Here is a 27,208-nt window from a genome sequence, read left to right on the forward strand (position 1 = left end):
GTAGCATACTCCTCCCTCTCCCAAAGAGTTTCCAAAGGTGGGGGTCTGCTCTGAGGTGAAACTCTGGTCAACTTGAAGTCAGCATAATATAGGGCTGAATTGCACATAACAGTGATTCAAACCAATACAAAAGAACCACTGTTTTTTGACATATTTACCATAGAAGATATTATGTACAATTAACCATGTTTTTATAAACCTTGTCCAATAATGAGACAGTGTTTGGGAAAAGAAATAACATAATTCATTAGAAAACCTCTGAATTAAATGATGATTTTGCCATTCAGTACACTTGACAACATCATCCCACTTGACTTTTGTGATTTTAAATTATATTTTATAACACAGTCTTTGTTCTCTGATCATTAGAATTATATTTTGCACATGTTTTGGACCTTGATTTTTTTAGATGTACAGTTCCAGTGTGTAGGGTAGAGTTTCCCATGAATGTAGAGAGTGTTTTCACCTTGCAGCTTTTTGTGAATTCTTTCTGTCAATTTAAAGTTATTAAAGTTTTTCAAATGTACTGTAGGATAAACATTGTTCCTAGGATGGTTTAGTTTGTGGCACTGTCCATACCATGTGTCGAGTGCTAACTCAAAGGTGTGCAGGTGACCACCTGCCTCCCAGAGGTGCACCCTCATTCATTGCAATGGAAAACATATGATATAAGTGAAACCATTCCACACCTCTCACTTTAAATTAAAGCCATCTTCATTTGCCTTTGGTATTCTCCTATTGTGAATCATCGGGCCCACACTTCAAAAAAGCAGTCATTTTTCGGCATTAGTTTTCTTTAGGGAAACAGTTTTAGCTTCCATTTATGGTGATAGTGCACTGACAGTGCACAGACAGTGTTTGAATTTCACCCTCTGATGGCATCTCTGAAGCGTTGCAGCCAGGCGGAGTGTTCTCATGATTCGGTTTGTGCTGGCTAAATCTTTGTAAGGATTTCCAGGCACCATTCATGGAACCAGGAATATCTGGTTCTTGCTCTGAAGCCCTAGCTCTTCAATGCAGGCAGACACCGTGGCTATATATAGCAACATCCATATCCCATTCATACCTTTTATTTTTTTTAATTTATATTTATTTATATTGCACATACAAGACAGGCCTGCAGGCATAGTAGCGCACACATAACAAACACACATAAAAACAGCCACCTCTCAGTATCTGGGGTTAGGGGGAAAAAAACAAATTCAGGTGAATAAAAGTGTCTTCAGCATTTGTTTAAACTTGGGGAGGGACCGACATAGCCTCTGATCAAGTGGAAGGTCATTCCAGCTCTTTGAGGCAGCATAGCTGAAAGTCCCTGGAACAAAAATGGATTTACAAATTAGTCAGCGTCCGCCACAGTTTGAACATATCCATTGAATGGAGTGGCATACTGAGTCGATGATTTGTGACTTCACAATTTTTTGTATGGATGGGAATACACATCTCCCATACTATAGACCAGCCTACCAACGTGCATTCTTGGCCAACAAAGACACGTGTGACTAATGTTGGATTTAACATGGACCTGTGCAAGATCGCAAGCAAATGCCACATACCCCTATAAATAATAGGACATTGTGGGGCCATTGAGCATGAAACATTCACTGTATATTTCTGCATCTGTATGTATGCAGGGTGCAAACCTGGTATACTTATGAATCATTATCCAACATATATGCACTGCATAAAAATGTGGTTGTGTATTTGTCAACAGTGTATGTGTATGTCCGCATCTGAAAGTGTTCAATACATTAAAATCATGTTCTCCAGTCAACACACATATACATGTGATTAATGCTACAATTGTGTCTGAATGCACCACATTATAATGTATCCTTGTACTCAACAACATTATACGTGTATGGCCGTAGAAGGCGGCTTCTTGAGATATGAATTAAGTTCACCAGCAAACACAAGATATACATGTGTCAGGTGGATAGACCGAGCATGTACTTGTACCACAGAGCGAGGTAGCACACACACATACGGCATTCGTGAAGCAGATGATTCGAGGCTCAGATGATTCAATCAGTATCCCTCCGTGTGGGGGCTCCATTTCACATAAAATTGTGCAAGCATACAATTTACTTTATCAGAACTGACCTTGGGGGTCACCTAACAAATTATTTCTACCAGAAGAATTTCTTCGGTCTGGGGTGCAACAAGAACATTCCTGTATGCAAATGAATGGTGTTTTAAGAAAACTAGTGTTCCTTAAGATATACATCCACCAGACACGGTTTGTTCTACATGTACGGCCACATTAGATGATAACAACTCCACCTCAATATGGCTGCCACGTTTTCAACCTTTTTTGAAATACACTTTGAGACTCAGGGTTACCTAGGTAACACTCCGTGTCAACAAGCGCGGAACCACGAAGTGCGGTCTGACTCGACCGGAGAAGCAGGATCACAGTACTCAGCAAAGAAAGGCTAACGTACAAAGCAGTAAGAACACAGCTGCTTTTAATAGATACACTTGTTTTTCTAGTATCCATGATAGATAGTGACAGACTATATGCCTCCACTCCTGTTATAGGCGAATCATGAATAAAAGATACAGTGAAGGTGCACAGCGACAAACCCTCCGGCGCCATCCTTTTTTGCTCGATGCCACCTCTCTACTAGGAAACCTTCATGGGTAGAGAGAGGTAAGATGTGTGCCTAGTTTGTACATTTCGTGTCTTATTCACTTAAACAAAATAGTTATTTGGCATCATATCCCCTCTTTTTTATCTGCAATTCAGAACTGGGGGTCAAGATACTGGAGATTAATAATTTATCAGTGATTCCAAGGGGTAAGACAGCTACGGCTTATTACATCAATCCTAATAAGTTACAGTGTAGCACAACATCTTGGTGTATGTTACATTAGGAAAGTGCTGGAAATGTCATCCTGTTCTCTTTTCCCCGTAGGCAAATATTTTCTGTCTCTTTCAACACAAGTACTTGGTGAAGATTCTAGAGAAATCGCAGATTGTGTGTTTTCCCTGCATGCATATATGGTGCGGACTCTGGAGGTATCCCAGACCCTTCGTGTTCAATCTCTGCAACACGGTAAGCCCGTCCATGGCCGCAAGGGGTTCAGGCTGATGTTACTTTTAGAGCTTTTTTGTAAGGAATTTTCTGGACATAAACCATTAATGCTATTCATTCTTTAATTGTTATAGATATACACCACAGGAAGTGAGGCAATATTTCCACTACTCCCGTCCTGATGAAGGCCATTACAACTGAAGCTGATAGAATACAATAGGCCGGAACACCTCTGTGTTCACTTGTTTTTTTGTTCTAATATGCCAAAATTTCAAAAAAGACATTGAGTGTTTTGTATATATGTTTTGTATATATTCTGTTATTGTAAAAACCTTGTCATCGCAAGGCTCATCTGTACATATCATTAGATGTTGTTTTTTATGTATGATTTGTGAAAAATGTGTATGTTTTATTGGGATGGTGTTAAACTCACTATACCTTGATGGTATATAATTTACAGAAAATGCACAATATTTAGGATAAAAACATTGTCAGAATAGATTCATTCTTCCCTATGTTGTTTTGTCCAGATACACCCTGACCAATTCTCTTTTGACACTTGACATGATACCCAGGGAATAGCCAGATGCCCCTTCTTTTTTACACATGCAGAAACCAGACACCCATAACACAGAATGTGAGTTCACTTCTGACTCCATTCATACAGGTCCCACCCCAAGGGTGTACCCACAACGCACAGCCCCTGGGAAGGCTCCAGTCAGTCTGACAAGAGGCAGCCCCAGAGCCATATATGGTATTTCCACCCAACAGCCAGTCAGGGGAAGGGACAAAGTCAGGGCTTTCCAGGACTTTGTGAAACAAGTTAAAAAGCAATAGAAACCAAGAGGCCCAATGGGCCATCTTGTCTTTTTTCAGGAATTCTATCGATTCCTATGGCGGTGCCTGGGTGTTCCAAAAAATGGAGGACACTCAGAGCCATTGCCAAGTCAGCATGTATATGCTACCAGCCCATACCGTGGTCTATGGGCAACACACAGGTGCCCAAAAACACACATAAGGGGTACAAGGGTGTACCCCTACCCATGGGTGCTATAAGGGTATCCCATGGGAATTGTTCACCAAAAGGAAAACAAGAAGAGCTGTACTTCCAGAGGTCCAGGCTGGACCTCAGTGTCTGAAAACATAAAGCATACACATACCGGGAAGTGGTAGTACAAGGACTAGGAACACCTCTCCCTACAAACGTATTTCTAGCATCACAGGGCCCAATCTGCTGCTTATACTTTCAATGTTAACTTGTTTTTATTTCATAATTCACTGTAGTAACCCGCCAACTCATTGAAACATGAATTACTGTAATTCTTCAGCCTAGACACATGTCTAGACCTGCAGCATAACTATTTTGCATATTCATTCATAAAGTTATGAATTCTTATAATTTCTGGTCAATATACAAATATATATTCATACTGATTAAATAGAGGGGATTTGAGCAATCTTGTTTCTATATGTAATATTTATTTGCAAATAATGGATGTATTTAAACTGTAAACAATATCTCATGGTTGAGCACAATGACTCATTTGCTAGCTCGGCATTGGCCTCTCTGTAAAACCATTAGACTATGAATGATCAGGATACTTATGACAAGCCTGTTTTGCTTTCCTGCATTAATAGATGGCCAGTTTTATCGCTATGCTGAGTTCAAAAGGTGCCCCTTTTAACTGAATAATTTGCTTTTCAATCTTATTAGTAAAACAAACAGGTTCATACCAACAGATGTTAATCTTCTGGAGGAGCATAGGTTTTATTTTTGTTTTAAAACATTTAGAGCATTTTTGTAGCATACTCCTCCCTCTCCCAAAGAGTTTCCAAAGGTGGGGGTCTGCTCTGAGGTGAAACTCTGGTCAACTTGAAGTCAGCATAATATAGGGCTGAATTGCACATAACAGTGATTCAAACCAATACAAAAGAACCACTGTTTTTTGACATATTTACCATAGAAGATATTATGTACAATTAACCATGTTTTTATAAACCTTGTCCAATAATGAGACAGTGTTTGGGAAAAGAAATAACATAATTCATTAGAAAACCTCTGAATTAAATGATGATTTTGCCATTCAGTACACTTGACAACATCATCCCACTTGACTTTTGTGATTTTAAATTATATTTTATAACACAGTCTTTGTTCTCTGATCATTAGAATTATATTTTGCACATGTTTTGGACCTTGATTTTTTTAGATGTACAGTTCCAGTGTGTAGGGTAGAGTTTCCCATGAATGTAGAGAGTGTTTTCACCTTGCAGCTTTTTGTGAATTCTTTCTGTCAATTTAAAGTTATTAAAGTTTTTCAAATGTACTGTAGGATAAACATTGTTCCTAGGATGGTTTAGTTTGTGGCACTGTCCATACCATGTGTCGAGTGCTAACTCAAAGGTGTGCAGGTGACCACCTGCCTCCCAGAGGTGCACCCTCATTCATTGCAATGGAAAACATATGATATAAGTGAAACCATTCCACACCTCTCACTTTAAATTAAAGCCATCTTCATTTGCCTTTGGTATTCTCCTATTGTGAATCATCGGGCCCACACTTCAAAAAAGCAGTCATTTTTCGGCATTAGTTTTCTTTAGGGAAACAGTTTTGGCTTCCATTTATGGTGATAGTGCACTGACAGTGCACAGACAGTGTTTGAATTTCACCCTCTGATGGCATCTCTGAAGCGTTGCAGCCAGGCGGAGTGTTCTCATGATTCGGTTTGTGCTGGCTAAATCTTTGTAAGGATTTCCAGGCACCATTCATGGAACCAGGAATATCTGGTTCTTGCTCTGAAGCCCTAGCTCTTCAATGCAGGCAGACACCGTGGCTATATATAGCAACATCCATATCCCATTCATACCTTTTATTTTTTTTTAATTTATATTTATTTATATTGCACATACAAGACAGGCCTGCAGGCATAGTAGCGCACACATAACAAACACACATAAAAACAGCCACCTCTCAGTATCTGGGGTTAGGGGGAAAAAAACAAATTCAGGTGAATAAAAGTGTCTTCAGCATTTGTTTAAACTTGGGGAGGGACCGACATAGCCTCTGATCAAGTGGAAGGTCATTCCAGCTCTTTGAGGCAGCATAGCTGAAAGTCCCTTGGGACACCATCTTGAGCTTAGCCATGGGAATCTGAAGGAGGCAAGAATTGTTAGACCTCAAATACGTCAGGCTCATAAATTAGGCTGCTGGGCCCAGTACTGAATTGCTTATCGTGGCTCTCATTAGGGCTACCTGGGTGTACAACAGGCTGCACCCCCACTAGAATTGTACAAAAAGGTCTGCCACCAAGTTGTGAAGCCAACTAGGCATGCTATGGGCAGGCACTCACACTGGGTACAGGGGACCTTTGGTGCAACCTAACCATAAGAGACCGTCAGCTTCTCAGGAGCATATACAAGATGCACATGCATAATGCGGCCTAAAATGAGGAGTCATCAGGAAAAAAGATGGTCTGACAAATGCAAACATTAAGTGGTCTCTCTCCAGACATGAACTTTAAGAGTTTTGACCTCTTGGATGCTATGTTGCATATCTAGGTTGGCAAGACATTTAATCTCCCAATTCCATTAGCCTCTGTGATTAATTCCGTACTTAAAGATTGCTCTTACACTTTTGATGGGTCACCTAGGCAGTCACATAGTCTCAAACTAATTCATCCTGTCAGCCCAGTAGCCAGCATGGTTGAGAAGTACAATGATAACATAGTAGTAGTAACCCTGGGTCCAGTTTATAGGGCTTAGTCTGGTGATTAGTTTGCTTTCTGCTCCAGTCAAGATGTGTTGGACTTGTCCCCTGGAAAGAATTCAGTGAAGACTTCAGAGGTTAAATGACACATATCCAAGACTAAGACCCAACATCACAGCATTGTGAATAAACACTCTGAACTTGGAAGCCAAATTAAAATATATGTTTTTGAGATATGTTTCTTGGACGACCATGTTCCCCCAAGAGTTATTTATCTATTTTTTGACTGTAGTTCTAAGGTTTTTTTCAATAGTGATCAAAACAAAAGCCTTAGAGAAATTCTGGTTCAAGTAAATGCCATTCTCCAACTATTTCAGCACGCATTGTGTGGATATCTATTTTTAAATATTTAATTTATTTTATAGCTGTTCTTTTATTATGGAGGGAGGGATTGCATCCGCACAATGCTCTCATTACATCCAGCCACTGCTATAACAATCCCACCTCACAATCTGGGACAAAATAACAGGCTGTTTTCATTTCTTTTATTAAAAATGGTAAAACCACGGGTTCTCCCTCATACACAATGCTGGATATGTCACCTCAAAACAGGAAAATTACATTCAGGTTGCAATGAAAAACATGTTACCAGTGCAGCCTGCCTACAGTTTTGTTTTTTTTAAACTTGGATTTATTGGTTTTTTACATAAAATAAACATCAAACATTATAACATCCCCCTCTCCCTCCCCCCTCCCACCTCTCGGGTCGTTTGATATCGTGGTGGTCCAGGGCCTACAGTTTTTTTTTAATACTTTATTTTTCATTTTGCAACAGCAACCAGCACAAGCATGGAAGTCCTATCCCAAGAGTGACCCACCCTGAGCATGACACAACATGTATCGGCAATATACATTACACATACAACTTTCCACAGTTCCAAACAATATGCTTATTCGACCTCTGTAATCTGAAATGTACATACGACTGGCGGGGAGCAGTAAAGTCTGAATAAATGCTGTCTCCACATCATGACAGTACACAACGTCCTGCAGCCACAATTGCACGCTGGGCGGGTGGCCTCTCCCCCAGGACATAGCCACCCTCCTGCGAGCCATCACCATGAGCAGGCCAGCCGGGCGTCTGACCCCTGGTGGCAAGGTTCTTGTGCAACCCAAGAGCACCACCAAGGGATGGGCTCTAGTTGTTCCCCAATAATCAGAGAGACCCTAGCCAGGACGTCCACCCAAAACCAGGATAGCTGCACAAACTCCCAGGCCAGGTGAAGAAACCCTGCCGGGCCATCACCACATCTGACACATCTGGAGTAGAGGGAAAATGCCTGTGGAGCCTGACCGCGGTATGATAATCCTGATGCAAAAATTCAAGTGGATCAACTTTAATTTCTAGTTCAGGGACACTTTTTGGGTTTTACGTAGCATCTACTTCCAGTCCTCACCTCAGATGCCCCTGCCAAGATCCCTCTCCCAGCGTCGCTTCTGGGCATCCCCCTCTCACAGAATATCCGACGTGAAGCTACTATATATTCGTAAAACCAGATGGCCCTCACCCTGCCATTGAAAAACCCCTTGCAGCAGTGCCCACATGGAGGGCTGTCGGAGAAACAAGGGGAACATTGCCCTAAAGACATTTTGCACCGGAAGTATAAAAAAACACCCAAAGCGGTGCTCCCCCTCTGTCCTTTGCCTGTTGCAGGGAAAAACACATCATCAACAAAACAATCCCTGAAGGTGGCGACACCCAGCTTTCCACTCACTGCAAGTTAGCTCTCTCCCCCGTGATGGCCATCCCAGCTACATAGCTAACTAGAAGGAGGGGTGAATACAGAGTGCTAATGCCCATCTTACCCGCCACCGTCCTGCAGACCACACAGGTGACCCACACTATGTCCAGGAAGCCAGGCGCCACCCTCGAAGCCCAAAGGACCACCGAATGTCACAAATTAGGGGCATTCAATGCCCTCTTCACCTGCACACGAGGCCGGACGAATTGGGTGGAGTACCAATGTGCAGGTAGTGTGCCTGCGCTGCTCAGTAGTAGCATTCCAAATCCAGTAGGGCGAGGCCCCCCTTTCATGGTGCTGTGTCAGCGTGGCCAACGCCACCCTCGCAGGCTTCCCGGACCAGATTAAATCAAGAATATGCCCCCACAGCCAGAGGAAAAATCCACTGGAGAGGGGCCACGGGACATTGAGAAAAAGGTAAAGAAATGTATGGAGCACAATGATTTTCACAATCGAGTTTCGGCCCAGCATTGTGAGCAGGAGCATCCACCACCTCGCCACCAGAGACCCAATCGCCCGGCCATAGTTATCGCAAACGGCCATAGTTATCGCAAAACAGCTCCTCCGAATGGCTGACACTTCCACCCCTTGGTATTGGACACCAGAAGACTCCCACCTGAGGCCAAACTCGTCTTCAAACTCCCCTGTCCCATTGGTGAAGGGGAAAACCACCAATTTGCTGTGGTTGATCCTCAGGCTTCAGAATTACCCAAATCTGATCCCATCCTGCCTCACTGGGCCTAGATTGTGCACTGGGCCACTGAGAAAAAGGGCCAAGTCATAAAATCAGCTTATGCGCCCCCACCTGTAGCCCCTGCAGGATGTGCCCCTCCCACAGGGTGGCCGCCAATGGCTCCATCGCTAGAGCAAAAAGGAGCAGCCACAGTGTGCAGCCCTGCTGGGTCCCCCGTCCCATCTCGAAGCTCATGGACTGCGTGCATCCAACCATGATCCTCGCCGTCGGTTTAACATCCAGGTGGAATAACAAGGAAAAAAAAGCACGCGGCAAGCCCAAGTTTCTGGAGGACTGCAAATAGGTAAAGCCATTCGACGAAGTTGACTGCCTTTTCGGCATCCAAAAAAACCCTGGCTGCCTGTGTCTCTGGCTCAAACGCCACTAAGACCCCAAAAAAACAACGCAAACCATACGTCATGTTCCGGCCTGACCCGCCAACACAAGTCCTGGCATCAAGGGGAGAAGTCGGTTAGCCAACACCTTGGCAAAAATCGAATTATCTACATTGATTAAGGAGATTGGGCAGTAGGACGCACACTCATTTGCTGGCTTCCCTTTCTAATGTAACAAGATGATATTCACCTCCCGTAGCGAAGGGGGAAGCGTCCCTGAGGCAAATGACTCAGTAAATACCTGCAACCGAATGGGGGCCAGGATGGGGGCGTAAAACTCCCCCGTCACGGCCAGGGAACTTGGACGTAGGGAACTTCCCTAATTACCACCAAGACTGGGGAGAGCTCACGACTGAGCGCCTCTCAGAGCAGTTGATCCACCCAGTACAAGTCCACTCCCTCCACATAACGCTGCAGGCCCTCTGCATCCTGCGAGTCTCTGGACCCATAGAGGCGCCGGTAAATGTGCGGAATTCAGCTGCAATGTGCTCCTCTGCAAATAGAGGACTCCTTTGTGAGTCCTAATGCACTCTACCTGCGAGGCCTCTTGTCTGCTGCTAACAGCCAGGCCAGCAGGGCCCAAGCTTCTGTCCCTTCCCATACATAATCTCCTGGTCAGCATTCGCCGTAAATCCATATAACTCCCGCCCCAGCTCAGCCAGGATCTTGGAGTCCGCTGTGGACACGTATTCACCTTCCAGCCACTTCAACTGCACCTTGCCCACCTCGACGTCCCTCCTGATCAGCCAGGGAATCACATTTTCTTTGGCCATGCAGGCCCCCCTAATGAAGCACTTGAAGCACTCCCAGAGCACCCCTGGGAGGTGACAGAACCCTTGTTATGCTCTAAATAGACTACGATCTCAAAGCTCCCGACAGAACACAGCATTGTGCAACGCAATGGGTTTAAAGCAGCAAGAGTAGGCACCCTTGCCTCCCCCTCCCAGCGAGCATTCCTGAACCACCAGTGAATGGTCCGACAGGGTCCATAGAAGAATCTGGCAATAACCCCAAGCAAGCTTCCCATTACTGGACACCAGCAGGTAGTCTAGGCTGGAACTAGGCCCGTGAACCAGGAGTGAAAGGTATATTTGCATGCGTCCCTCTGCTGCCTTCTCCAAGCGTCCATCAAATTTTAAGTTGCACAAATCTTTTGCACCTGTTGATTTGCCTTGGACAAGGAACCCCAGCCAACCTCAGTTCTATCCAACAGCGGGTCCATCACAAGGTTCAGGTCGCCACTCCACACTATGGTGGCATCTCGACACCTCGCCAACTGAACCATCACCCAATCCAAGGAGTTAGCACTGTCCACATTTGGCCCATATGTTATTTATTTATAATTGGCTATTTATAACGTGCTTAAAACCCAGAGGTTTCAAAGCGCGGACCCGGCAATCGACCCTGTGTCGCTCTGCGTCGTCTTTCTTCCATGACAAGCACGTTGCCCCTGAGCTATCCTCCCTAGACAATGCATTAACCAGCGCTACTTTGACCCCTTCCAGGACACCACAAACAAACAGTGCCCTTCCTTCATCGTCCCTAGCCACCGAGTCCTGGAAAAATGTAGTCCCTTTAGCAATCAATATGGCCACCCCCATTGCATAAGCCAAATATGAGGAAACATACCTATGGCACCCCCAATGAGAGCCCCACTGGGTTTCCGAGGAGGCGGTAAAATGGGTCTTCTGAATAAAGGACAAATCCACCCGGTGCATACAAAGATATTGTGCAACCATCCTGACCTTAGAGGGCTGATTCCCCCCCTGATGTTCCAGGTAGCTACCATAAGGGCCATCCCCACACAGCAGAACCAGCTAGGCCATGCGTCACCCACCCATGCCGGCTGCATTGCCTGTGCTTACCATTGTAGGCCAGTGGACCACCTCATAAGGACTCAGACTCCAAACAGACACAAAAACACAACCCCCCCAACTGTACCCCAATACCACCCCCACCCCCACGGGCAACCCCAAACTGCTCGAAAGACACCTACCCTTCCGTCCAACAAACCAAATGTAAACAGAGCTGCACTTGGGCACTAGTCCCCAGCCCAGCATGCATCAGCCCATGCACATCAGGTTAGGCAAAGAGCGAGCCCCCTGTAGCCCTAACCGCCAGATCACTTGCACCCACCATCTATAACCAGCACTCCAATGTCCTATCTGCCTTCTACCCCATCACACCCTTCAACATTCCCTCAAGGGTCTACCTGTTTTCTGGTGGCATTCTGGGGCTTTAGGTGATTTGGCCAGTGCACTCTTAACAATCCAATTCAGGAGGGTGCCTGCCGACTCTGGGAACATAAAAAGGCGAGTTTTCCCCTCTTTCTGGATCCGCAGCTTCGCAGGGAACAACATAGGGTACTGAATGTGATTGTCCCAGAGCTGGCGCTTGACCCCCACAAAGTATCTCCTTGAGGCCTACACCGCTGCTGAGAAATCCCAGAAGACCTGGAATGTGTCACCATCATATTGAAGCTCTCCCTTCTGTCTGGCCAGCCGAAGATAGCCGGTCAGATAGCACAGCGAATAGAGCGCTTGCTTTCACATCCGCGCAGACGCAGGTTAGCTCTACACACCGTCTTTCGAGCTCTAAAAGTGAGCTCTACACACGTGGGTAACAATAAGCAGCGCTCAGATGCCTGAGGGTTTGTAGCACTATATAAATGCAAGTTGTTAGGAATAGTATCACGGTCCCTGTAGGTCAGTAGGCACACTATGATGGGATGCAGAAGTCCCAGGCACAGTCCTTGCCACCGGGATGCGATGAGCCCTCTCAACTACAAACAGAGTGGAAAGATCAGCCTCCCCAAGCACTGCCTTGCATAGGGATTCAACAAACACCTCCATCCTGGTCTGCTCCTGCTCCTCTCGGATCCCAACCAGCCTGATGTTCTTTCTGTGGGCCAACCCTCCAAGTCCTAATTCTTGGCAAACACTGCTTTGAGCTGCGCTTCCAGAGGTGACACTCTAGCCGAGAGCGACATAGAGCCGTCCTCAAGTCCGGACACCCTGTGCTCCACCTCATCCAGGCGATCACCGTGCTTGTCCCGCCAATGTTGTAGCATGTCTACATTCAACGACAGCGAGTCCAGCTTGGAATCCAGACCGCCAATGCCTGCCTTAAGGTCCATAAGTAGCTCCCTGATGTCCACCTACAGCACCTGGGCTGCTGCTGCCAAGGACGACGCCATGGTCGCCGGCTCCCCCGACAGGTTCTGGCCACGGGCCACCCTAGAGGAGGGCCTCCCTCAAAGGTAAGCTTCTTTTGTAACTTGTCTGTCTTCACCATCGTGGGGAACAGCAGACTCGACCTGCAGGAGCCACTGAAATTCCAAGGGAGGGGGAAAGCCACCAAACCAGCAAGGCCTAGCAGGCAAGCGTGGGTGGTTGAGGAGGGATCACAGCTGACTTAGGGCCTCATTACGACCCAGGCGGTAAGTTACCGCCTGGGCCGTGACTTTACCACCATGGCGTAAACTATGTTTACGCCATGGTGGTTGGCGGACTTACCGCCCCATTCCGACCTTGGCGGGGCGGTAAGTCCCCAATCCCCATTTACCCTTCCCCATTCCCATTTTTGCCCCATAGGGCATAATGGGACTGGGGAAGGCGTTAATTACGCCACCGTAAATTACGGTGGCGTAATTAACTCCATGGTCCCTTAGCGCCATGGATTTTAACACCTGCTAAAAGCAGGTGTTAAATCCGCCATGGCGCTAAGGGACCTCGTACTCAGGCGGTAAGGGTCGGCGCTGTTTACGCTGCCGTAAACCCCTTACCGCCTGGGTCGTAATGAGACCCTTAGTCCACCTCTGCTGCCGGACCACTTAGGATGGGCCGCAGGCCTAAATGGCCGTCACACGATCAGGGCTGGTGCCACGCTATCAGACGCCCTCTGCAGCAGGCCCCCCCCCCAAACCATTGGCCCCACCTCCAGAGGCCCCCGGTGACAGGCACACAGCCAAGGGCCACACACAGAGGCAACCCGCAGCACTGCCTGAAAACAGGTCCCCCAGTCCAACTGATTCAGGCCCCACACCACCACACGTCCTGAGGGCTGGACAGCACCACTGGGGCCCCAACCATACAGTCCAGCCTGGGAAGTCACTAAGTTGTTCCCGGGCTCGTCGCCCAGCAGATGGATCTGAAACAGCCTTTACCTACAGCTTGCCACTGGCACGACCCTTACACCAAGGAGAGCGTCAGTGCCATCCGCCATTTGCAAGTCCTCTTCCCCTGTCTTCAAGCACAACCCAACAGCAGCCCCTCGAAGGTAATCGGACAGCTAACGCACTGCTGGAGGATGTTGCTTCATTGCCACCGGGAGCCACTGCACCCATCAACAAGCCTGGAACGTCAGTGCCCTCAGACCCCTCAGACATCTCTCTGGGTAGTGCACAGAGCCGGCAGGCCATGTGCGCACAGAGGAGTTCCTGACAGGCACGACCCGCACCCCTTTTGCCACTAACTACCGACACCAGTGGGCTCCAGACTGTCTCCGCCCGACCTCAGCTGCTGTCTGCAGCCAGGCACCGCACCTCTGAGGGCAGTGCATGTCCCCCGACAGCCACTCTCAGAGGCCATCCATCTCCTCATTGCCTCCCGGCTGCCTGCAAACATGGCTCTCTGGCCCCCTTTGTCAGGGCACCGACCGGCCCAGCATCTCCCTACACACCACTATCAGCGGGAACCACCACCAGGATCCAGCCACTCCACACAGGCCACCCTGGACAATCTGCAGGCCACATCCGGGTCTTGGGAATGGTGTGCCAGAATTTTCATGGCACTTGTGATATTGTGTCCCCTGGTTGATGTGTGTTTCATCTTGCATTGTCTTTGTGGCAGCTGCTTGTTGGCAATGGCGTTATGTATGTCTGACAGACATGAGAGGCGAATATGGTATGTAAATTGTGCATCAAATGGCTGTCTGCCAAGATGTGGTAGTCTGGGGCCATCGTGTTTTTGGTTGACATGTGCATGACAGAGTTGAGCTGCGGTTATTGGGTGTGGCCGGAGATCTCATGGACTCGTCATGTAAAATTCCACATTATGTTAAATATTCCTTTTGGATATTTGCTGTCATCATTTGCGAACATAATGTCAAAGTGTATGGTGTGGCGAACACGAAGAATAGTCAGACTAAGATGTGACATGTTAATAATAGCAAAATGCCTTTGCATTTCAGCCTTACCGTTATGAGGGTAATTCCCTAGCTAACAAACTGAAACTAATGGTGCTTGTCAAATGTTTGAAAGAAACAGTCCTTAATCTAAAAACCTGCTTGCTATCTGGCCCTACCACTTAAAAAAACTTAACAAAAATAGGCCAGCGCAATAGCCTCTATCCTTGGGCTTTGCTTGACCCAGTGGCTTGGATCTCTCTCCAAAGAAGGTTTTAAAGGCTCGTCAACTTCTGGATCTCTTTCCAAAAGAAGGGTTTTTAACAGTTTGTCAGTTCCTCACAATATAGTGCTTCAGTCTCTGTGCATGTTCCAAATGGCAAACCTTACACACATCCAATATTTCTTTACATGGAGAAAAAGGTTTTCTTAATGTGATTACATCATTTCTGACTAGGTGATTGATATTCTTCTTGTCTCGGATCTGAGCCCTGCAACCCTTCAGGCAGTGCTTAAAGTGGACCGGGGCCTGCCGGGTCCAGGCCCCGGCAGTCTCCAAAAAATGGGACTGAGCCGGGGCCCAACCGGGGCCCCCGTCCTACCGCAACATCGGCGGGAATCGCGGGATGCATTATCCCGTCGCGGCCGTAGCCGCGACGGGAGATGCGCCTGCAATGAAGTCAGGCATTCTGACAGAAGTGGCAGCCAGCCGCAGCGACGCTGTGACTGGCTGCCACTTCCGTCAGTCACAGTAACTGCGTCTGGTGACCCCTCGCGCGAGAAGCAGTTACTGACTTACTGTCCCTTTGTTTCCCCAGGTCACCTTTACGAACCTGGGGTTCCTCGACATTTTTCGAGGTTTATGAAAGATGGCTTTGAAAGTACACATTTCAAGCCATCTTTTATAAAGCTTTGCTGACGGACAATTTTGTCCATAGTCAAAGCCAGGGGCGTTGCTAGGGGGGGGCTAAGGGGGCTATAGCCCCCGATCTTTTGGTTGTAGCCCCGGATAGAATCTCAGGAGCTACAGCCAAAAGACTAGCTAGCCCCCAGTCCCAACAGTTCCAACATCAGCTTAGCCCTGGGGCTTTTCCAGATCTAGCAACTCCCCTGGTCAAAGCTTTATAAAAGATGGCTTGAATTGTGTACTTTCAAAGCCATCTTTTATAATCCCGAAATGTTTAAAAAAGATGGCCTGAAAACTAGTCAAACCGTAGGGTATGCACACAAATATATATAAATGTTATATATTTGTGTGCGTACATATTTCTATGTTTAGAAAAGATGGCTTGCATAGTACACAAACCATAGTAAGGTACGCACACAAATATATAACATTTATATATATTTGTGTGTATACCCTACGATTTGCGTACGTTTTAGGCCACGCCCCTCCCACAAGCCACACCCCCAAATGAGGGCCCCCCCTTGATTTCTTACCCCACTTAAAGCCCTGCCTTTAGGTTCTCTTGGCTCTCAGACTTGCTCACTGTGATTTGTATTTCCAGAGCTCCCAAAATCCCTGCTGCCCTCTGGTAGGCTTGCTTTTCCGGGGCCTCAATTGGGCATCTGCCCGTATCCAGCATTCACAATTTCTTGGCTCCCGTAATCCTTGTGGCTTCCCGAGCCTTGGATATAATGGTTTGCTCCTCTGAGCGGCGTTACCTATTTGGGAGCTTTTGCTTCCCTTACTCGGCCTGGCTCAGCAGCTGTTTCTCTTCTCATGCATAGATCAGGGATCATTCTCCACGCTACCGCTGGCTTCACTGTCTAGTTTGGCTCCGTCCCTCTAGGGCGTCCTCCCCTCAGAGGCTTGCATCCATGTAGGATTCTCTCTCCTCCATTTCAAGTTCCTTGTCCTTTTATGTACACGATCACAAACAAAAGGGATGTGTCACTCCTCTGGACAGTGGAGTTCAGGTGGGATCCAGCATTACCTGAAGCCAAAGAGATTAAATACATATAATCATTTGGTGAATCCAAAACAGGGTTAACAACAGTCTTTCTGATTCCCATGTAGGCAGACAATGTATTCTGAGTAGGGAGTTCTTAACAGGAATGTGAGTTCTTCTTCCTACCAGGGGAGTCACTCCCAGTGAGGTCCCACTTTCCAAGACCCCTAGGGAGGATTTCGCTTAGCAGGCTCACCTCCCTAACCTCAAAGGGGGTGGCTTCCCTACGGGGAGATGGGATGAATAGTGCAGATTGATCACATAGGGTATGGCCTTTCTTCAGCACTCATTGCTGTAGCCGCTGGATTGATTGCAAATATTGTGCATGTGCGATGGTGGCAACAGTGTATGGCTTCCCATAGTATATGAGTTATGTAATTGGCAATTGGTTATGCATTTATTCTCCATGGTCTGCAGGAGTTCCAACACCGACCTCGGCCACACTTATGCCCTCCAGTCCAGCCAAGCGAAGGATGGAGTTGACTATCTCCTCCCATTGGGTGAACTTAGGAGACTCAACTGTGCCTCCACCTTGTGGCTGCTTTGTCTCTGTGGTGACAGCAGTGAACATATCCTGGCTTTGAGGTCGCTCCACTTTTTTAAAATTTCCTCACTGTCTTTGGATACCACCCCTACTGCCGCCAACTTGTGCCACACTTCTTTCCAGATGGCAGCCTTGCTCTAGTGTCATTTCTTTTTGCTCTGGGCTCATACAGCTCCTCCGAATGGGCCACAACTCCCTTATCCAATATTGTGAGCTCCGCCTCTATAAACGTTGACTTCCAGAGGCGTATTTCTGGTACTTTGCCCCCCCCAACCTTTTTCAACCTCTTTCACCCGTGGATGGCTACAGAAAATGGGTGATTTTCAATGGATTGTGTTTTTTAAAATGGCCGTGCAGCTTCTCATTCCCTTTATGATGCTATTTTTGCCGGCGCTATTTCTGCCAATATTACTGTTTGGTAATTCCTCCAAATCCTTTGGTGGTAACAGTATTTCCACCAAATATTGGCAAAATTACCACTCAGTTTTGGATTTTGGTGGTGTGTGCACCCATCCACTTATACTGTGGTGGTAATTCTGCCAGACACATTAGCAGTAACAATAATTTCACTTGCCAACTACCACCACTAATACCGCCAAATTCAAAACAGGGCCTAGTATCTTAAACAAACACAGCTGTTCAATTTATCCTTCAGTTATTGTTGCAATGATAGGTTAGTTGGTGTAACACACAAAACACATACAACATAATTCAGGTAAAGTACATTGGTTTTAGCTTTTCAATGCAAGTGCAGTCTAATGAGACTTCTGCCTGTTTGAAAAGTAACATATTCAACTTTTTACATCTTAGTCAAACACCCCCATTTTAAATAAATAATTAAACAGTGCATTTCCCTGTAACCATGAAGATGAATCACCCGTAAATCTTAATTCTACAACATGGTGTGATTTAGAATTAGCGTTTTGGCTTTGTAAATAATCTTCAGCATTTAATTTCCTTTCTGATAGCACTAGATTCCAGATGTCACACACAGGTCTTTTGTTAACATCTCAAAACAGGGCAAAACATAGATACATATATTTCGAATTACGCCTTTATTTCGGTAATATTTCTACAACATGTCCGGTACCTAACTAGAAGACTATACCATGTGTTCTTGATTCCACTAGTTTGCCCACTTCAGGCATTACTAAAAGTTGTAAAAGCATCCTGGGAGCATTTATGAGACAGACTTGGCTATATCATTTAGCTCTTTCTGAACTGAGCTCGTCATGACAGTGTAGGTCTGCCACTGTTCCTGTCCATGTTTAAGCTCAACGTGCAGCTTCAAACATCATCACAGAGCCTGGGGCCAGTTGTGCTGTATTTTAGTTTCTTATTCAGATATGGGACTGTTGAGAGCATCCATGACACTATGATGGACGTTTCGTTGAAGACACCATATTGATTGCCAGCTGTGAGGTAACCCGAGTCTCAGTCATTAATGTTTACATCTGTCAGGACACTCTAATTCAGGGATTTCTTCCATGTACTATGAAGAGGTGTAGACTGCTTCATCTTGTGGATTAAGGGAAAGAACTAGTTCAATTGGCCACTACAGATGTGCCTGCACCCTCCACTGATGTGTTAAGAAACTTCGGTGGAGTATGGAAGGTTGACAATATTGATGGTAAAATAAAGGAGACTGGATGGAGCAGATGTCAAACTCCAGAGAATACGCAGTGCCTATGAGGAAACGGCTTGAACGCAGATCCTCAGAGGGAATGGGCAGACTTTTTCATCTGCAAGCTCGCCAGACATCACTAGGTTGCTGCATCATTTCAGAAGCAGCTCCCGAGATCTGAACTATTATTTTGAAAAAAGCAGAAACACCTATATCAAGATCCAGTTGTTCTCATATGCTTATAGCTACATGTATTATGCCTGCATCTCTCCCAGTCACTGTTTTGTATACGTTTTAGTGTGCATCGCAACGTGCTTCCAACTAGAGAACATGGTATTCTGACCACTACAGGTACATTTCATCAGCAGACTTGATTGCTTTATATACCAAATGGTAGATATATCTGCTACGTGATGTAGAAACAAAGGAGGGAAGGAGGGGCACCTAAATTTCACACTCTACAGTTCAACATCAGTAAGTACTACTCTCGGACCCATCAGGGAACCAGGGCCATGGAGCAGAGGCCTCAACCTACAGCTCTCCTGATATGTGGTATTGTAACTCACATGATCCCTCACTGTTGACTTTGCTATCTTCGACTTTCCTCTGCAAAACCAAAGGTGGAAGACCCCTCCTATAGACACTGGTTGGATAAGGAATCCAAGGATCCCTTTTGCTTTTGATTGCTCCAGATGGTCTGCAAAATCTATTCCATCTGATCCTGTGACAAGCTTTTGGCCCGATCCAAGCTATTCTAAAATAGCTTCACACACAACAGAGGGAGATTGAGGAACAAGCATGGTTTGCTGGACCTCTTACTGCATGCAGTGGTTCCAAGGTGATCTGCACTGTGCATACAACAGCAAGATGGGGGTTGCTTTTTAGTTCTGATGGTGGTCCCACAGCAACAATAGCTAAAATCATGGTATGGAATCCAGCAAATTTACCCATCACACCATGTGTGGAACAATGCGCACATGTTTTCATCATGCAGCTTAGTTTCTGTGCACACACAGTAAGGAATGGCTGTATAGGCAGAAATTCCATGCAAAGCCATTGTGCATATTTGCATTCATTTATTTTATTATTTATATAGCGCACCAAACCCGGAGGTATCTAGGTGCTTGTACTTATGAAATTTGTTACAGTGCTTATGGTTACAGTACAAAAGGCGCATGGGGTAAATACAGCATGCACAGCAGTACAGATGTAGTTACATCACAGTTGAAGTGCAAGGTTTCAAAAGGGCACCTTCTTGGAGCTGAACCCTATGTTGCTGGGTGGCTACAGCACAAAATGCAGAAAGTCAAGTTCAGGGCACATTGATGGAGCCTAACCCCATGTTGCAGGTCGACTACAGCACAAAATGCAGGAAAACAAGTTCAAGGCACATTAATGGAGCCAAACCCCATGTTGCAGGGCGGATACACTGCAAAATGCAGACAGTTAAAAACATTAATGGCACATACCATGGCAGCAACTCACCTGGAGCATGAGCAGCCATGTAGTGGACAGGGAGCAGACAGGGCCTTCTAAGCAGGGCCTTACATGCAGACTTCAAATAGTGCGCGTTGCTAGGCAACGTGGCACAAAAAACATGCATCACAACGACGGGCTGCAAATACGCCGGCCATTTTGGTCAATGTTGAAAATCTCATGGTTTTTCGCTGTTTCTTAGACGAAGTAGTAGAAGTCAGTTGTCCCAGAATATTCCCAGCAGCGGGGACGGTGCATTTAGTGCAGGTCACGCACAATCTGCATCATTGCGAGCATAATTATTTCAAGTATCTGCCGGTGGTGGAATACTCACGGGAGTTCAGACCCGCTCCGGAACTGTTTGTATTTGGATCAGCAGAGCTGCTCCTGCAGGTGGATGGATGAAGGGCTCCTGCCCTCATCACGCGATGGTTTCACTGTATTCGCATATGCTCTGATGCTGAGGGTGTTTAGAGGATATTCAGTCGTGAAAGTTATGCTTTTGGCAGAAAAATCACACGATAATAATCGTGTTTCAATATGCTTTCTGAGGAAATGTTCTGACCCAATACAATATTTTACTTTGGCCATTATGTGCTGCAGGCGACAAATGAGTTTCTGTGACATGTAGAAGCGTCCACGGAGTTTCAAATAAGCCATTAATCCTATATACAAGGCTGGAAGTTCCAAAGGGCCAGGATACATTATGTCTGGAAACAGTAAAGTGAGGAAAGCCTCTTCTTGGATCCACAAATACTAATATCGCACAGCTTGAAAAGGTTGCTTCCATTAGTAATTAAAATAAAAAAGATTAATTCAATGCAAACATGTTTAGACACATAATGAATAATTAAATACATAATTGGATATAGAATTAATTTCAAAATTCATGTTGCTGTTCTGAGATTATCTACACAAGAAGGATTTCAGAAAATGAGCTTCATGCCTGTGTGGCCATTCTTTTGTGTTGGCTGTAGTTCAGCAAAGGCTGGATTGGCACATTTAATAAGCTTTGCCAAACCCAATAGGTTCATCCCATTTTCTATTTTAGTGACTGTTTTTGTTTTTCGTATAGTGTTAACCTCCTAAGCAGGGAAATGTGTGAAAACTTTGTACATCAAACTATGTTGCACAATAAATAAATAAATACATCAAAACATAAGCAGGGAGATTGGGAGTAAAGAGACTGTTCTGGGATGTTGGGAGAGAGGGGTGGCGTGCTTGGCAAACATGTGATATTCAGCAAGGAGGAGAAAACTAGCTGCGAGTCTCATATTTTTTGAAGAAGGCTCGTGCACTTGATATGTGTGGAATGTTTTGCCCGGAGCTAAGTGCACGCGCCACAAGTGTTATGGTTGGTGAATAATGGGAGTCCACTTCATGTGAGTTGTTTGACTTTTGCTGGAGAGTGGCAGCACAGTTAGCATGAGTGGCATTCATTTGGCAAAGAGAGTGTGTGCCCCTGGTATGGAGGGCACTTGTGTTCAGGGAGACAGGGAAACACACATCATTTGAGTGGTACATGTGATTGTAGAAGAGATGGGCGCACTATCTGCGTGTTCTTTGTTTTGGTAGAATGGCTCGTGCACTTGCTTTGAGTTTGATATGTGCATGTTGAAGACGGACATGGCATTTGGGAGGGGTGTGTTAGGGCGGCGCTCTTTCTAAGAACGCTATGCGAGTCTGTTGAAGAAGGTTAGTGGACTTGCTGTGGGAGTGGTGGCAGCCATTGGAGAGGGTAGTGCAGTAAGTGTGACATTTAGGGATGACGGTGGTCCACTTGCTACCGGTGTGAGCATTCCTTGGTGAAGAGCGGTAATGAACGTGTGACCAGTGGAGTTACAGTGGAGGTGGTATGAGAATGATTTATCTGGTGAAGAGAGACGACACACACACACAGACACACACGCCTGCTGGTTTTGATATGTGTTTGGAGTAGATCGGTGGAAGGGACTTCATTTAGGGGTGACTAGGGGTCACACCTATGACCCCTGAGGTCTCTCTTGCTAACCCTGTGGTATCCCATTCTCCCCCCTAAAAAATATATGTTATGTGTGATCTTCAGGTTGTAGATTCGACTCCCGGCAAGGCCAACTCAGCCTTTCATCCTGCTGAGGTTGATAAACGAGTACCAACACAGGTTGGGTGATATTGTATGTATACTTGTTCTACACCAAGCAAGTAAGCATAAGTACTGGATTATAACACATCATTATCGTTTGGCCTTGGATGTCTGCTTGCATTCATAGTAATTTGGTAATATGGGCCTATATGTGCTGATATTAAGGATACATATGGTGATCCATTCTTGCATGAAATGTATTTCACTTTACAGTGGTATCAGACCCATATTTTTCGTAGTGTACTTAGAAACAATGCTATGTGATGCCACTTCCTGATTTGTCAAGGGGTGAAAGGTTGTGTTCCATCGCTTCCTGAGATGTCACTTCGGAGTGGGGTCAAATTACATCACTTCCTGTGATGTCATCAGAGGGCAAGGGTAAGGTGACGTCACTTCCGCTACCCCTGGCATTCTGGTGAAATGATGTCCCTGAGCTGTGGTACATTCGGTTTGATTGTGATATTTGTCAAATATTACATTTTGGAAGGCAGACAAGTACACTTGATGTGAGCGTGTTATGTATTTGGTTAGGTGCAGAAGGCAGTGCACTCGCTTTGATGTGATGAGTAGGTTTAGATATTTGACATCCACAAGGTGCAGGCTCCTGGGAAGAGCTTCAGAATCTTGGCAGAAGCAGATTGGAAGGTGTATGATTGGTTAGCCGCTAACAAGTTATGATCTTTAAACATGTGGATGTTGATAAAAGATGCTCCGGTGGCAGAGGTTTATGTAACGCCTGTGAGATCAGCAGGTTGCAGAAGACTGTTTACTGGTATGCATTTATATGTTTTAGGGATCCACAACAGATCACGGTTTTGGGAAGAGTCTGAGGTAGGTAGGCATTGCCACAGTGAAATTGGAGGCATTGATGATTTCACTCATTTTCTAATGTCCTGCACAAAGCACACTGTGGTAAGGAAAAGGTGTAGTCTTAGATGGAGAGCTGAGATGCTGTCTTTCCATGATACTGCAATGCATTATGGGGTGGACAGCCATGTCCGTGAGGCTTTCAGCATAAGGCACCATCGGAATTTTATAAGCGTGTGCACTTTCGTTTGAAAAAATAATTATGTTTTAATCAGTTGTTAGTTACTTACATTTTGCTGGTAGACTGGATTAAGGAATTACGTTTTTCTCTTTTGGGATTTATGTTTATGAAACTATGGTCTTTTTTTAATATTGCACTTAATGTGGAAAACCAAATAAAGCGACTCATTACAAGTTTGGCGGTATTTCAGTGGTAAATCCGGATTTACTTTTACCGCCACTTAGTCCAGTGAATTTACCGGGGGATTGCAATTGGTGGTAGGTGGCGCAAATCCCCATTTTTTGGCGTCCATAGGACTCCATGGGGATTTTGGCGGAATTATTGCTGATGGTAATTCCGCCGATTTTGCCATTTTATGGCTGTAAAATTGAAGATTTACCTCAGCATTTTGCTGGAGGAAAATCCTCTACCTTACCACCATAGTTATACAGCAGAGCACTAAGTTACCCGTGCTTTACCACCATCTCTTCTTGCAGCGCCGTACTCGTAATGATGCTCAGAGTGTAATGAGTGCACGTGCACACACATCCTTTACTGGGATGCACACCCCCACTACAGTCATGTGCACAGACACGCACACACGCACGAGCACGCACAGATACACACATATGTAGACACCAAACGCACAGGAAACCACGTGCAGAGGGCCTGGGCAGGATTCAGGAGATGGGAGCAGAAAAGAGAGAGAGAGAGAGAGAGAGAGAGAGAGAGAGAGAGAGAGAGAGAGAGAGAGAGAGAGAGAGAGAGAGAGAGAGAGAGAGAGAGAGAGAGAGAGAGAGAGAGAGAGAGAGAGAGAGAGAGAGAGAGAGAGAGAGAGAGAGAGAGAGAGAGAGAGAGAGAGAGAGAGAGAGAGAGAGAGAGAGAGAGAGAGAGAGAGAGAGAGAGAGAGAGAGAGAGAGAGAGAGAGAGAGAGAGAGAGAGAGAGAGAGAGAGAGAGAGAGAGAGATATAGTGTGAGTGCAAGGTTCAATCGATTGTTAAATGAAATGAGAGCAGACGATGGGAGCGAAGTGCAAGTGATGAAATCTCGGAGCCGTTTTGTGGGGCCGTGTGCAGAGGATAGGTGGGGAGAAATCACTGGGGCAGAGTGCAAGGGATGAAAGGTAGGAGCGAAGTTCGGGGATTAGGATCGAGGTGCAGGCAGGGGTTAAGTCCTAAAAATTAAAGTGGGGGACTCATCAACAAACGTAATGGGATGTGACACCGCCAGAAATGAGCATATCAAGGTGATTAGGTGAAATATGCACATTTCATTAAATTGGGTTTGCATAACCACCCAGATTGTACAGGACGAATGGCATTTGCCTTTCAGAAAGTCAACACACACACAAAACCAAAAGAGGATAGTTTGATTCTAATTGTGTTTTTGAAAACGTTAAAAGGGTGTGCATGTTTGAAACTCTAAGAACCAATACAAATGTTTTCCCTGGAACTTGCAGTACCAAAATGGGACATTTCACTGTTAGTTGTTTGTTATTTTTCATCAGGTTATATAGTGCAGCAGTGAAGTGTCAGGCCTACAAACCCGACGACTGTGGTTTGATCCCCGAGGTCAGAGGTTGATTTTCATTAATAAATTGGAAGAGGACATTCAATGTTACTCGTCTTAGCTGGGGGGGACCGAGTCCATCCTCTGAATAAAGTGGGTGGACTCCGTCTCCCCACGTGTACCCTCGACTTGATCCCTGGGTGCAGGGAATGCTAGCCATCTGCACACATGGTCAAACAGGGATCCAGGGACTGGGATCAGCTGCAGGAAGAGAGGTGCAGGGAATGCTAGCCATCTGCACACATGGTGAAAAAGGGATCCAGGGACTGGGATGCAGGTGCAGGAAGCGAGATGCAGGGAATGCTAGCCATCTGCACACATGGTGAAAAAGGGATCCAGGGACTGGGATGCAGGTGCAGGAAGCGAGGTGCAGGGAATGCTAGCCATCTGCACACATGTTATGTTACTTGGCATTTATAAAGCGCTCTATATATCATTGGTATGACCTCAAAGTGCTGGTAGGTTGAACGCCCTCGGGAACCGTAGTTCTGGTCAGTAGAGAGAGATAGTGTCATATGGTGCGTGGGTGCACCAGATATGTGTGCAGCTGATGTAATTGCCGGATGGTATCTGCATACTAGTGTTAGGTGTGGTGCTGGAGATTTCAGTTGGATGTGTGCAGTCTGGTGGGTGGACTCCCAGACTGGGCTCGGGCTGCGTTAGGCCTGAAGGACGCACATGTGGGCAACTAGGCCGGAATGTGCTTGGCTAGCTGCGTTTTATTAGGGTGATGAGGTGTTCATGGGGTTGTATTTGTATGTGAATAGCTAGACCAAATTAATCAGGGGTCTAGCTGTTTTCTAGTTGAATGATGGTGTATAGTGGAGAGTAAGCGTAGTGATGTGATATGATCGTTAACTTTAAGGCGCCCGAGACCAGGCACGTTAGCAGGATGGCAGGGAACAGAGTGACACACAGACACATAGAGACAGGGGACTGGGTTTACAGCGACAGGAGGGGGTATACGGATATATAGCAACAGCATCGGAAGCAGGAAAGCAGGGTACACAGTGACACACGTGTGGGGCATGTTAACATTTACATTTGCATTTCTATCCAGATGCGATTCAGGCTAATGTTTATAGCTCCACCCAGGTGTGGGACATGCCAACATTTGCATTTCTATCTAGAAGCGACTCAGGCTAACGTTCACAATTCTGTCAGGGTCTGGCGCAGGTTAACGTTCACAATTCTAACCAAGTGCAGCATTGCCAATATTCACAATCATGTCCGGTTCCCGCGCAGGCTAATGTTCACGGTTCTAACTACGTGCGGTATTGCTAACATTCACAATCTAGTATGGGTCTGGCGCAGGCTAATGTTCATAAATCTAATAGTGCGGCATTGCTGGCATATACAACCCTATCTAGAAGTGACGCAGGCTACTGTTTACAAGTCTAACTAGGTGTGGCATTGCTAACATTAGGAATCCTGTCTGGGTCTGGCACAGGCTAATGTTCACAAATCTAATAGTGCGGCATTGCTAACATTCACAATCCTATCTATAAGTGACGCAGGCTACTGTTTGCAAATCTAACTAAGTGTGGCATTGCTAACAGTCACAATCCTATCTAGATGCGATGCAGGATCTAGATGCGATGCAGGCTGGGTTTCCCAATTCTAAGTAGGTGAGGTATTGATAACATTCACAATCCTGTCTGGGTCTGGCATAGGCTAATGTTCACAATTCTAGCTAGGCGTAGCATTGCTAACAATCACAATCCTATCAAGATGCGACGCAGGCCAATGTTTGCAGTTTGACTAAGCGTGGCATTGCTAACATTCATAGTCCTGTCTATGTCTGGCGTAGGCTGATGTTCACAATGTTCCACCCATCGATCCATCCGTCCCATCCATCCATCTGTTCGATCCATCCGTCCTATCCATCCATCCCATCCATCCATCCATCCATCCATCCATCCATCCATCCATCCATCCATCCATCCATCCAATCCATTTGTTCCATCCATCCGTCTCATCCATCCATTCCATCCGTTCTATCCATTCCATCCATCCATTCCAGCCATCCTTCCCATCCATCCGTCCCATTCATTCATCCCATCCATCCATCCGTCCCATCCATCCATCCGTCTCAT

This window comes from Ambystoma mexicanum, chromosome 7p (genome assembly GCF_040938575.1).
Source record: "Ambystoma mexicanum isolate Mex_15411 chromosome 7p, UKY_AmexF1_1, whole genome shotgun sequence".
Classification (NCBI taxonomy): domain Eukaryota; kingdom Metazoa; phylum Chordata; class Amphibia; order Caudata; family Ambystomatidae; genus Ambystoma; species Ambystoma mexicanum.